Source organism: Dasypus novemcinctus, chromosome 19, assembly GCF_030445035.2.
Source record: "Dasypus novemcinctus isolate mDasNov1 chromosome 19, mDasNov1.1.hap2, whole genome shotgun sequence".
NCBI lineage: Eukaryota > Metazoa > Chordata > Mammalia > Cingulata > Dasypodidae > Dasypus > Dasypus novemcinctus.
In genome coordinates this window covers 17,166,065-17,180,620 of record NC_080691.1, presented here as the reverse complement: position 1 = coordinate 17,180,620, position 14,556 = coordinate 17,166,065, and the positions used below count along the sequence as shown (strand labels likewise).

General features: G+C 40.2%; 1 protein-coding gene across 5 annotated transcripts in view; it reads left to right on the top strand.

Moving 5' to 3' along the window:
- The window catches only part of ZNF664 (zinc finger protein 664), a 40,876-nt gene that overhangs the window by 10,086 nt on the left and 16,234 nt on the right, over positions 1-14,556 (top strand). The window contains exon 3 of one of the 5 annotated variants that reach the window (XM_071209760.1): positions 5,626-5,719. The exons of 3 other annotated variants lie outside the window; for them this stretch is intronic. The gene's annotated coding sequence lies outside the window, so the exon portion shown is untranslated. Of the gene's footprint in view, positions 1-5,622; positions 5,720-14,556 lie in introns of all 5 variants that reach the window. One more of the 5 variants, XM_071209761.1, reaches the window with a different exon arrangement.

Below are 14,556 nucleotides of genomic sequence, written 5' to 3'. Positions count from 1 at the left end.
ATGGGCCAAGAGGTAGCGTAGATGAGAATGATCATGAGAGGGAGTAGTATTCCGGAAGCCAAAAGGAGGTTCAAGAATGGGCAGGGACAGTAGTTTTAAGTTTTTCAGGAATAAGGGATGAAACTAGATTTCATAAATTGAAGTCGTTTAGCCTCGATTTAAAGTATTGCCACAGCTTAACCAATGAAAGATTCATAAGATGAATACTTGGTGGCTATAGTAGATACTAATTTGTATAGAAATAGGAAGAAGAGAGATTTTTAAAAAAAATGAAATATAGCTCTGGAGATATGTCAGAGGCATCCAAAGTTTAATTTCAAAAAGCAGTAATTCATACTGCTTTCTAACAATAAAGCATTTCTACCCCTTTATCATTACTCTTTAGAATACATAGTGACTATTCTGTCACCTGATAAAAGAAATTCAGTAAAGCTGTTCTAGAGCCCATTTATTTTTCATGCTCCTGCAAGTTCATAAAATAACTTTTTTCCACATCTTATTTTGCATTGTGTTCTGTGGTATTATGACAGTTCTTATGAGGAACCCCTTATAGCCAGAACAAACATAAATCCCAAAGATTATAAATTTTCTCTTAGGTAAATGATATAACAACTCATATAAATAATATGAACCCCTTTTCTTTTGTAATGTAAACCCCATTATATCTGTTTTTTAAATTCTTTCTTAGATGTATGGTTCAAACTTATATAGGATTGAACCTGTTAGGATAAAAGAGTATTTTACTGATTTAAAGCACTCAGCATTGGCTAGAAGACATAAGTCACTTTTCTTAGTTGATCAGTATTTAATAAATTATTACTAAATCTTCTCTTAGGCTAGGACTTTGTGATAGGTCCACAGACTCACAGTTGGAATCAGGGAACCTGCACAAAGCAGGTTAATATTTTCATTATGCTTGACAACTAGTTAGAGGTGGTAACCCATTGCATAGTTTATTTCAAGTTCTGATACTTTTCAGAGCGAATGTTTGAGTACCCAGTGGAGGCATTGTGAATAGCTAAAACAAAGAGTCCTAGGAAAGGATTTCTTTCACAGGCAGAGTTGAGAACCAGTGGATTAGATGGCTGAAATTTGTGTGGATATAATAAATCGGGAACAGAGGAGAGCCAAGATGGAACCATATACCAGTGATTACAGAGGAGCAGGAGCTCGTAAGGCAGGCTGGGAATAAGAGGTTTGCATAATGGTAGTAGAACATGGAGGCCACAGATCACCAGAGTACACCACAGGAGTGTGGTTGGTAGTGTCAAATAAGATGAAGAATGAAAGCACCCTTGGATTGGTCAGGAGGAAGCATTTATTGAGAGGACCTTCCAAGGTATGGTGGTAGGTTGAGGAATGAATAGGAGGTGACGCTTTAGAAAGAGTGAAAACCTGGATGAGTGAAAGGGGGGAGAAAGAAAAAGTATATGGCAGCTAGATAAGGCATCGGATTAAATATTTTTTCCCTTAAAATAGGAGAGACTTTTGCCTTGTATTTAATGCAGAAAGGAAAAAACAGGAACAGAGAGAAAGCAAAGTTGAAAGATGGGGCTGGGGAGGGGTGCAGGATGGAAACGGAAAGAAAGAGTTGGCTTTGAAATTTCTAGCTTGGGAGGTTTGTTGAGGGAAAATGTTGCCTTTTATAGGGACTTTGAATAATGGAGAAGTAGTGATTTTCAGTGAGGTGATAGATACTCCTTCAGGCAACTGGAAATACAGGTAAGAAAGCAAGACTGCTTATATGGTAACATGGCATTATCATCAAGGAAATGACTATTCAAGCCATGGAGGTAGTTGAGCTAAAAGATGGGTGTCAGGACACACCATTAGAGGATACCTGTATTTTGGAAGTAGAAATAACAATAATTTTTAAAAGTGCACTCAGAAGGGCCAGAGGAGACCTGAGAAAGTACTGTGAATTGGGGGCCATGGAGACTTGGATAAATGAGGAGTCAAAGAATGCGATCTAAAAAAAGGCCTTGGGAGTTGACAGGGGATCACAACTTTGAAAACAATTTTGTAGAAGTGGTATAGTGGGTTGGGAGATGTAGAAAAGGGAGTGGGTGTGTAGGAATAAACAGAATAAACAAGGTGGAGAGTTTGCAGGTGAAGGTGAGAAGAGTGAATTGATCTTATCTAGTCAAGTCAGAGATAGCTCCAGAGAACAGATTGCAAGCTTGTCTGTGCATATAAAATTAGAGCCATGATGAACAGTAACTATAGAAAGAGACTACATTTGTTTTTATTGTTTTTAACCCTATCATTTCATGGTATAAGATTTAGGTTTTGTCTCACAGATTGAAAATCTGACCAAATGGAAGAGATTGTTTAGGTCTGTTTATGAATTCGAGGGGGGGTCTTGAACAAGGAAAGAGAGAACAAATGTAACTAGCTTTTGATTCAGACATATGTCAAAAATTAAATTCTTTAAATGTATGGGACCATTTGTTATAAATAATATTTTTCTTTTTTGGTAAAACCAATAGGATGACTAATAGAAATTATTTGGCATCACTTACTTAAAAATTTCAGAAAGATCATAGACTAACATGAGAAGTGCTAAAATAATAACATTCTTAGCTTTGAGTGGTTTGGCATGATATTTAAAATGTAAACTTATGCAGGGGGTGGGATGGGCAGGTTCCAGCTCAGCCCAAACATGTCCACTACTGCAGGACTGGTTTTAAGACCTTGAAGGTCTTAAGCACTTTTACCTTTGGAGGCCTTTGCCATGGCAAATCAAACATATTAAAAAATGCAACCACATCCCTTGTGAAATTAGCTTATGCAGAAATATATATATAAAGCTTTATTTGACCAATTGTAGACATTAAACATTTATTAATTTTGATTTTGCATTTTTCTCTTCATATTTTGCATCCAATAAAATTTTTAATTTTTTATTATTTATTTATTTTAAAGATTTATTTTATTTTTTATTTCTCTTCCCCATCCCCCCACCCCAGTTGTCTGCTCTTTTGTGTCCATTTGCTGTGTTCTTCCGTGTCTGCTTGCCTTCTTGGCGACACTGGGAATCTGTGTCTCTTTTTGTTGGGTCATCTTGCTGCGTCATCTCTCCATGTGTGCGGCGCCACTCCTGGGTGGGCTGCACTTTTTTCATGCAGGGCAGGCTCTCCTTGTGGGGCACACTCCTTGCACGTGGGGACACCCCTGCATGGCACGGCACTCCTTGCGTGTGGCAGCATCGTGTGTGGGCCAGCTTACCACACGAGCCAGGAGACCCTGGGTTTGAACCCTGGACCTCCTATGTGGTAGGTGGTTGCTCTGTCAGTTGAGCCACATCCGCTTCCCCAATTTTTTTTTTTTAGATCTCACACATTTCCATAGGCCCATGAGATGCTTGTAAACCCCAGGACTGTTTCTGTAGTACCTAACAATAAAACATACATGCTCTCTTGGGAATAGGAAGTTGGCTGTGCCTAGGCATGTCTGGCAAGGTAGACTTGCCAGGAATCTCTGTGAGGCACTGAGGAATCTCCTGGGAAAAATTCCATCCTAAGAGAAGCTGAAGTAACTGTTTTAGTTAGGACTTTTTTTGTTGTTGCATGGAACAGAGATTGATTCAGACCATTTTACCAAAAACAGGGATGTATTATAAGGAAGCACATGGACTGGAAAACCATTGGGAAATAAGGTAACTCAGAGACAAGGCACCCATGTCCCATTCTTTCTCATGGGCAAGACATCTCTCTTTGGGTCTTTCTCCTCTTGATGCCGTCTGGCTCCGCCCCCCCCCCCCCCATTCTAAATATCTTTTCTCTACCTTATAGCTTCTCCTTACTTAGAGACTCTACTTCCTCATGACTTTGGCTTGCTCTGATCCCTCATGACCTCTCCAGTCTCCTTTTACATCAAACCTCTGAGCTTCATCCCTCTTGGCTAATCCCCTCACTCTCAGTATTGTTTAGGTTCCTGAGAGAGAAAGGGAATCTCATTTTGTTGTTGCTTTTATTATTGTTCCAAGCATCATCATAGGTCCCCTTTAAGCGCTTGGGTCATATGTTTGTGTTTGATCTAATAAGTAGGTGGGAGGGAGGGGTTGGAGGAGTCACGTGGTCCAGAGGCAATTCCTGTTAGTAGGATTTGCAGACTAGCAAGCACCATGATTGGCACGTATAGTTCAGTAAGGAGGAAAAAACCTGGCTCCATATCAAAACCATTTGAAATTCCTCCAAATGTATCCCATGTATTGTCCTCTGAAATGTATCCTATTAACAGCCATCATTCTGGGTCAGCTCTTTGTTCCCATAGAAAAGCTAAAATCCCTAAATATTTTGAAAGTTTTTTCACTTTTCCGTTTTCTTCCTATTTTATTTAACTCTGACCATGCAGGGTGAGCAGAGTAATCTGTAGGATTCCGTTTCTCATGTTAGTGATTGCTTCAGAAAGTAATAGAGCTACTTCAGATAGCTGTTAATCAAAGCTGGATAATTCTAATTTCATGTCTTTTACATGTTCCTTTTCTCCAAAGTTTTAGGGAGCTGTATAAACATATAGTAATTCACCACCAACCCAGAGTCACAAAGTAAGAAAAACAACTAAACGTCCCATCCAAATGTAAACATAGGAGCAGTTTGATTTCTAAATTCCTTAATGTAATATATAATCACACTTCCCAATGAAAAGTGATGTTCCACAAATCTAAAATAGATCATGAAATCTACACCCAAACCACTATTTTTTAAAAATATATATTTTTATTTATTTTTAAAAGATACATAGATCACACAAAATGTTACATTAAAGAAATATAGGGGATTCCCATATGCCCCACTCCCCACACACCCCACTTTTCCCACATCAACAACTTCTTTCATTAGTGTGGTACATTCATTGCAATTGATGAATACATTTTGGAGCACTACTACACAGCATGGATTATAGTTTACATCGTAGCCAGACTACTCTTAGCAGTTACGGAATGTAGCAAAGGGGGAGAGTAGTAGATGGAATAAATAGGATAATGAAAATTATAGCTAATCTTTTCTGGGTCTTTATAATTTGCCAGGCACTATTTTAAGTACTTCTTGTGCATTGATTTATTTAATCCTTAAACTCTTTTAAGATTACCTTATAAGGTTAGGTGCCTTTATTATCTCCATTATTTATATTCTCCAACTCTTAGGCAAAAGTTACACAGACAGCTAGGATGTAGTAAAGTCAGGGTATGAACCCATTCAGTCTGACTCCAGTCCATGCTCCTTCCTCACTTTTTCATACTGAAAATTAAAGGGAAAACACTTTTGAGGTTAGGTGGTTAGACTTTATGATTCTAACCAAGCCAAATCATTTATCGAGTATACAATACCTTTGAACCTAAACTCATTTGGGATAAAGTTCCTATCCAGAGACCAGTTATGATATTAGGCTTTTGAGGGAAATCACACAAACTGCCTGCATTTTCCACTCCAGGATTTCTCAGATTGTCTCTCTTTGGCCCTGTATGCCTTGAATTCCAAGAAGGAAATAAGAATGGTTCTACCCTACTTTCTTAGCTGGGGACCCACCTTTTCAATAACCTGTTCCTCAAAATAGGTTTGCAATCCCAGATTCTCTATAATACAAATCTACTTTTCTCTCTGCCTTTCTTCAACCCAGCAGGATCCTAAGGCTTTTGTAACCCTTCTGCCACTGTGGGCCCTGCCTCTGCCTATTCTTCTGGAATGTCTTGAGGGCTTTGACTCCTGTTACAGTGGTAAGTTTTCCCCTTGTTTCACAATCTGCCCTACATGGAGAATTCCCCTCAAATATTTCTAAATCGAAGTAGTCTCTGGAATTTGTAAACATGTGCCCTTTGGGGTCCACTGAGGAAGATAATCTCCTCTGCTACATGTGCTTTTGAATTCCTTAGATCTTGGGTAGCCTCCTTACTCTCAAGAAAGCAGAAACACCTTTATCCCATCGTTCTTTGTTCCTCTGGAGTTTCATTTTCTTCTTTTCATATAAACCATATTAGTTATTAAAACTTCACTTTCCTTGCCCATTTTCCTCTACTGCTTTGGAAAGAGTACCTAGTTTCTGGATCCTATGCCATCTTCTGTTTTTCTTTCATATAAACCATATTAGTTATTAAAACTTCACTTTCCTTGCCCATTTTCCTCTACTGCTTTGGAAAGAGTACCTAGTTTCTGGATCCTATGCCATCTTCTGTTTTTCTTTCCCATTCTTCCTACCTTCATTTGAAATATCAAAACTTTAAAAAAAACAAACAAACTGATTTTGTTCCTCCATAAGTTTCTGGTGTTTTTACAGAACAACAGTCTTCTCCTTACTTATGAGTTCCTGACAGTCTTCTGACCTGCAGATTATGGTTTTTCATCAGTCTCTGTGCGGACTCGATTCTGAGAGCCCAGGTGCTCCAAGCACAAACATTTTTTTTCCCCTTCATTTTCTTCTGAGTCTTTGAATTTGATTCTTTTTTAATGACTTTTGTTTTCTCTTTCCCAACTAAAAAGATAACATACTTTATGTAGAACAGGTATTTGTTCTCCTTTATTTCATCATTGCTGAAATCTAAAACACTCTAGTTAAATATGCAGTCTGGGGTCTCTGTGATTCATACACATAATAAAATTTTATATTATTTCTCTGTGCATAGCTGGAAAGCAGGAGAAAAAGAAAATCCTTGACCAGATAGCTGTTGGCCTACAGGGGGAGCATGTGGATTCTTATCAGTTCCTCACTGCAGAAGATTGACTTCTTCGGCGCCGGGCTTCTCCTTTCCCTGACTTTACTTCCCTATCCCACAAGAATCGACTTGATGAAGTAAAGGACATTTACATGGCCTCTGTCCTAGTGTGTCTAGTTGCTATGCCTGGTTAAAGCTTAAGCCTACATTTAAGTGTGGCATCTTTTCTCTTTCCTGGCTTTAAATCATCAGTGTTAAGCCTTCGGCTGGCCAGCTCTTCCTTTTCTCACTTTGTCCTGTGTGCCAGATTGGTCCTGAGTGACTGCCCTGTTTGGAAGTCTGGGGCAAGAGTACCTGGACATGGTGTCAAATGTTCACTCTTCTCTGACTCTTTCTAGCTCCCTTCTCTGTTGGGCTGATTTGGATGCTTTCAGCCAGTCTTTTTTGTTATGCAGTGGGGGCAGATTTCTATGGTGCTAATACTGAATTTGAATGATCAGATCCTATGTAGTTTTAGGATTTTCATCATTCTCTGTATGGTTCTTCGACTACAAAATTCAGCTGCTCTTGGAGTTTGAGCTTCTAGAGTGACCCTACTCCACAAATCTGTCTTGCCTATACATGTTTACTTTAATTGCCCATACAGTCCAAGTTATGAGTTGTGGCCCAGGACTAAAATAGCCAGAATCCCAAATCCTTAACATTTTAACCTGCCAGCTGCGGTGACCCCACTCCCTATGTCACTGCCGGCAGTCCTTCTCTTAAGGTCTTCAGGGCCCAGGCTCTTTTCCTTCCTAATTAGCTAGACTGGGCCATGGGGGCCCTCAGGCATTTCTTTCCTGTCTTATTACCATAGCACTGAAAGGAGGAAGCAAGATGAAGGGAGTCTTCCTCTCTAAGCACTAGAGCTGACCTGGCCCTAAGGCTTCCTTCCATATCCCCTCCCCCTCACAGTTCCCCCTTGCCCTCAGAGTAGGAGGAATCCCCTGGCCAAGTTGTGAAATACTGGCCACATGAGGAAGATGGATCCCATAGAATCAGCCGAAGGGAAGAAACAGGGAAAGGCAGATTGCTCAGGAAAGAGTAAATATTTTTATGTTCTCTTGTATTTATAGTATGTTTGCTCCCTCTCTAGGTTTCCTAATTGTGTCCTGAAAAGATTCTCTTTTTTTCTGGCACACATATCAGTGCTCTTTCTTCCCAAGGATAGAACGAATTACCCCCTGATTTGGGGTTGAGAGCGAACATTTGCATGACTAACAATAGATATAATTATCTACATCTTACAGATGAGTAAATGGAGGCAGATAAGAATAAATTACTTATGGTCCTATAGCTAGGGTCAGACCAAGAATTTGAACTTGGGCCTCTTTACTGCAAGTCTGGTGTTTTACCCACCAAATTACTGACTCTTAATGTAGTTGTGCATGTATATGTTTATACACTTACTAGCTAGATAAGATAAATTTATGCCATGTATGTAGTATTCATGTAGGTGGCTGTTGCTGAAACAAGGCATTTCTGTGTACAGTGTCCAAAAGCAGGGGGGAAAGTAGTGGATTCTAAATGGTGAGGAAATTCCACTGAAAAGTAGTGTTTGACTTTGAACAGAGAGAAAGGCTAATTACAGGAGAGATTAAGTCATCAGGCCTTCAGAAGCATCTGCCTGGGAAATGGCATTCATGGCACATGAATTAATGTGTCATACACTCGTTAAAGGAAATAATAAAACTATTGTTAGCCCCAACTATGTTGTGGACATTCTCAATAGGTACTTATATATTTATTATCATTTTTAATTATCGCAGTGAAGTATTGTAAATGTTACTATCCGTGTTTTTATGTTATCAGTCTGAGATCAGCCACTACCAAATAGCAATTGGCAGAGCCAAGACCCATACCCAGCTGTGTCAAATTTCATAGATCATTTTTATGGGAGGACTGCAAGGAGAAGCAAAGGAAGGTGGTATACCTGCATCATCCTTTTTTTCTTTAGTACGTGCAGTTATTATTATCAAACTGCCTTCTCAGACTTGGAAGAAAACTTGAAATCATTCCCTTGACAATTTTTGTTGCCCTTCATAATTTCATTCTCTTTGTGATAAGTTCTATTTAAAGAAATATCAGACACAGCTTCTTTTATCTTTTCTCCATCAGCAGGCATTAGACCAAGTTATATGAAGAGTAATTCTCCCCAGGACAGATTGAAAGCATCTCTTCTCTGAGGCTCTTTAAAGCCCAGAGCCCAAGCCATTAGCCCTTGAATTTTATGTTGTGGGAAAAATTGGGAAACAGGACTTTTGGTGTGGTGGGCCTGAGGAAGTAAGGGCAGGGAAAAGGGGGGAAAATAAGGGGAAGAACCTAAACCTTTGGAGGTGGGAGGGGTGGGCACCAAGTAGGGAAAGTGTTCTGAAAGTAGGATGAGGTCGCCTCCCTAGGAGGTACTGGGTGAGCAGCTGAGAGGTCTGGGGTCAGAGTTCTCTTCTAATGCTCAGAATTCATACTGGATCAGAGTCTTCTAGCCAACTGATGGCTGGGGTGCAGAGAGGGAGGCATCACAAGTGACATAAAATCACCACCCTTGTCAATAAAGCTTTCTTTAGAAAACTTTGACCTCATTCCAGAACGGAGAAGGGTAGACCATGACTGTTGTCATAAATTCAGTTGGAGAATCTACTCAGAATCAGAACTTCCTTTGACCTGCTTAAAAAGTGGACCTCAGGACACTTCGGGAAATTATTCCTATTACTGAGGAAATGATTATCACTAATATGTTTAGGAAATGCTACTTGAGCACCAAGTCAGGGAGGGTTTGAACACTGGTTAGGGCATGTTACTAAGATGTTATAAAGATGGCAGCCATTGGCCCAAGGCTGATGGACATTTTAGGAGCCCTGCTTTGAGTTCATCCCAGCTTTCAGAAGTGCTTAGTACTCAGTGGACGGGGCCTATGTACCTTGGGTACCTAAGTCTTCCTATACCTTGTTATGTGTATTTTAGGCTGGAATTTCCTGAAGATGTAGTGGAGATGAGTGAAGAGGTAAATACTGCCTTTGTTTGTATGGCCAGATCCCTGAGGCATGCAGGGAGTGGTAGTCTTGAAAAGAACAATAATCTGTTTATTTCTGTGTTTTGGTAGCATGCTGAAAACAAGTACCGAAATGGTCCTTCCATTTACTTTTTGTGTACCAAGACCTGTAGAAAAAGGCTAAACAGAGGTATCACTTCTTTTGATATTGTGCTGCTACCAAGACTTGCCAAACTTAAGTCTGATGGCTGTCATTTCTGGGATTTCTTGATAATGTATGAGGAGAAGGAGTTCCTATCCAAGAACATATTCTCTGCCTGTGAATAGGTACATCTATTATGTTCAGGAGGAATAAATTTAAGATATCCTTTTATAGCCACTGACCGTGAAATCAAGATCTACTTGTATACAAAACTTGTCTACTTGTGTACAAAACTTGACTTGGGAATTATTTGTGGGGATTTTGGGGGAATTTTTCTTAGATTCAGAAGAATAATGGCTTGTATGGAAATTACTGAATACAAGTATATGTTCATCTTACAGTTTGTCCACATACGTTTAAGCTTCAAATAAGGAGGTTTAAGATGGATTTTCAACCTTTCTTCATCTGTGGACGGAGAAAAAAAAAGTTATTGAATACTCTGCAGGGTTTTATGTGGGTTACAAGTATCAGTACTTTCCATAATAAAAATGAAAACTAAAATTTTACAAAAATATTTAATATATTTAAAATAATAAACCCTTTACATGTTAACATGAATAACATATTTATATTAAAAAAACTTTTTCCCCACTACAAAAACATTTAGTAGGAAGATAATGTGTTTTGGTAAATCTTTTTATTTTTTTTAATGTTAACTATAGCCTATATGTTACATTAGTTATTTTTCCCATGTATCTCCATATTCTTAAGACCTTGTAATAGAAGAGCAGTCTTCTTTTTTTTTATTTATTTCTCTCCCCTTCCCCCCCCTCCCCCCCCCCCCCAGTTGTCTGCTCTCTCTGTCCATTCACTGTGTGTTCTTCTGTGTCCGCTTGCATTTTGTCAGTGGCACCCGGAATCTGTGTCTTGTTTTGTTGCATCATCTTGCTGCGTCAGCTCTCCATGTGCGCGGTGCCTTTCCTGGGCAGGCTGCACTTTTTTGGCACTGGGCGGCTCTCCTTATGGGGCATACTCCTTGCGTGTGGGGGTCCCCTACGCGGGGACACCCCTGCGTGGCACGGCACTCCTAGCGCTTATCAACACTGTGCATGGGCCAGCTCATCACATGGTTCAGGAGGCCCTGGGTTTGAACCTTGAACCTCCCATGTGGTAGGCAGACGCTCGATCTGTTGGGCCAAATCCGCTTCCCGTAAATCTTTTTAAATGTATGGCTTAATAAAAGACATCTGCTTCTGTTCTCTTTTTTTTTTTTTTTTTAAGATTTATTTATTTATTTAATCCCCCCCCCCCTCCCCCGGTTGTCTGTTCTCTGTGTCTGTTGTCCGCATCTGTTGTTGTCAGCCGCACGGGAAGTGTGGGCGGCGCCTTTCCTGGGCAGGCTGCACTTTCTTTCGCACTGGGCGTCTCTCCTTACGGGGCGCACTCCTTGTGCGTGGGGCTCCCCTACGCAGGGGACACCCCTGTGTGTCAGGGCACTCCTTGCGTGCATCAGCACTGCGCATGGCAGCTCCACACAGGTCAAGGAGGCCCGGGGTTTGAACCGCCGACCTCCCTTGTGGTAGACAGAAGTCCTAACCACTGGGCCAAGTCCGTTTCCCTTCTTCTGTTCTCTTGCAATATGTTGTTTTGGTTGAAGTAGATGATGAAATCTGGCCTCACACAGGTATGTAGTTGGAAAAGAGATATATATATTTTTAAGATTTATTTTATTTATTTATTTCTCCTGCCTTGTTGTTTGCACTTGCTGTCTGCTTTCTGTGACTGTTTGTTGTGTGCTCTGTGTCTGCTTGTCTTTTTAGGAGGTACTGGGAGCCAAACCTAGGACCTCCCATGTGGGAGGGAGGCACCCAATCACTTGAGCCACTTCCACTCCCTGCTCGTTGTGTCTCTCATTGTGTTTCTTCATGTCTCTTCAACGTGTCATCTCATTTTGTCAGCTTGCTGTCTTGCTTGTCTTTTTTAGGAGGCACCAGGAACCAAACCTGGGACCTCCCGTGTGGTAGGTGGGCACCCAACTGCTTGAGCCACGTCCACTCCCTTAAAAGGGATTGTAATAGTAACCTTTTGAGATGTGGATTCTTCTTTGATATGATACCTAACTTGACAAGTGATCGTTTCTGTCTTAGTTTCCTGGTTGCTAAGACAGATACCACACAGTGGGTTGACTTAAACAACTGTAATACATTGTCTCACAGTTTTGGAGGTTTGGAAGTCTTGTTTTCCTCCCAGGGTCAGTAGTGTTCTGTCAGGCTAGCAATCCTTAGGGTTCCTTGGCTTTCCTGTCACACAGTGATGTCCTTTCCCTTCTCTTCTGGGTTTTGTTGAATTACAGCTTCTGCTGTGGTTTTCTTTAAGTAAAACCTGCAATAATAGAATTAAGGCCCAGCCTCATTCAATTGGGCCACACTGTAATCTCTTCAGAGGTACTTTTTATAATGGGTTCACACCCACGGGAATGGATGAAGACTGAGAACTTGGTCCCCTCTCCCACCTCCCACCAGAATACATAATTCAGCCTACCATAGCTTCTTAAAGATTAGTTGCAACATGAAATTTGACACCGTATCATTATACTTTTATACTTTGAATAAGTCTTTTACCCATTCCTAATTTTATAACCTCACACATTACTCATTTAGAAAATACTTGTTCAAAGAATTATGCAGTGCTTCCAAATGTTTGTGTTTCATTTTATATAATATACAATGTTGTATATAATATTTTACGTATGTAATATATATTTTAAAAAATCACATTCATTTGCATTACCATTGATGTCATCAGAAAAATCTTCAAGTCTTGAGAAGTTTTTGAGCTCAGGATAGCAGAGACAAGTTTTTCAAAATCTTAATTTTTGCTTGAAAGCTGAGATTTTATTATTGGCAACAAATACCATCAGCTGTTTTCCTTGACATGACTTGCTCGTTTCATTCATTTTTGAGAAAATGTCTGTCCAATACCAAAGTCGGCATAACCAGTTTATCAGTCATTCTGTCAAGTAAAAATGGTGTTCCATGAAGAAGGGAGGCTAGTTGAACTTGCAATTCAAACAGTTGCACAAGTGCCTTTCCTGAAAGGCAACTATCACAATTTGTTATGTAACACAGTATCTTTCCATTTCAACATACAGAATATTAAAAAGATGTGTTATTAAGGATCTGGAGCTAATGAAATAATGAAATTAATAATTTTTGTTGCTTCAATCTTAAGTGAAACTGACTTTTTTTAAAACTGTGAGTCCATAGAGGTAAAGAACACAATTGACTACTAGTACAGTTTGGTGCCACTGCCTTAAGACAGTGTGTGAGGAGCCTAAAGAGCAGTTTTATTAACCATACAGCTACAGTTTTTATTGTATTTGTAATCTCCAGTATTGTGCCTTTCATCCCATAATCTCTATTATGTTTCTTTTTAAACTTCCAAATTATTCTTTATGCTCACACGTTGTCATCTTAATATCCTTTAGCTCCTATCCATATTTTCCCTTATCTCCTTGAATTGATTTTGGAGATAGGTTTGAACTTCTCTGATTAGTTTTTCCAAATTCTGTGTCTCCTCTAGAGTTTTAATTTATTCCTTTGACTGAACCATATCTTCCTGTTTCTTAGTATGGCTTGTAATTTTTTTTTTTTTTAAGATTGATTTTTATTTTTATTTATTTCCCCCTCCCCCTCTGTGGCTTGCTTGATATCTGCTTTCTGTGTCCATTCGCTGTGCATTCTTCTGCTTGTCTGCTTGTCTCCCTTTTTTGCGTCATCTTGCTGTGCACCAGCTCTCTGGGTGCGGGCCATCAGCCCTCCGCAGGTGCGGGCCAGCTTGCCTTCACAAGGAGGCCCTGGGACATGAACCCAGGGCCTCCAATGTGATAGACGGGAGCCCACCTGACTGAGCCACAGCTGCTTCCCAGCTTGTAATTTTTTCTGATGTCTGGGCATCTGTTTATTTTGATGTGTTCACTTTGAAAGTCAGTTTCTCTCTCCTGTCTAGATTTTATTGTTGCTTGGCTTTGTGTTAAGGCTCTTTTTTAGACACGTCATCCAACTTATTCTGGACCTTTAGAGTAGCCTGCATTTTAACTGTTCAGATATTCACAGCTCTTCATCATTTTTTTCTACAGGATATATGGTATAGTTTTCAAGATTGCGCTTTCTGTGCAATTGTTTGACCTGCAGGAGAAAGCTTCCTTTCCTCTGTTCCTTCTCTGGAAATCTCGATCTATTTGTTTTTGTGCTGAAATTTCTTTCCAGCTCTTCTGATTTGTTTAAATTCGTCCCTACTTGGTGTCCTCTTTCCCTTATACTTGCCAGTTCAGAGACCTGTCTTGTCTTGCAGCAGCTGAGTTCCTCCCGTACCCACCCCCCCTTTTTTTTTTCTCTTTAAGCCTTTTCTGCCTCTGGGGTCTTCCTCATTAGGATGTCCTGCTGCAGGGAACCAGTTGGGGTCAATCCAGAAAGGTGAGTCAATCTGGAAAGGTCCATTTTGTGTTTAGGTAGTCAGTGAACAGACTGGATTGAGTATGTGCATCTCTTGCCAACAGATCTGCTGTGGTCTCCCCTTTTCTTTTTGAACCCCTGGGGCCCTTTTGTATGCAGCACTTGTGTTCTGCCCTGGGTCTTTGCAGACTTGGGTCCCTGTGTCTGGATATATGTGGAGTTTTAACTTGCTGCTGTGAGTAGCTCTATAGTTTGCATCCCTGGCAGGAGGGACCTGGGC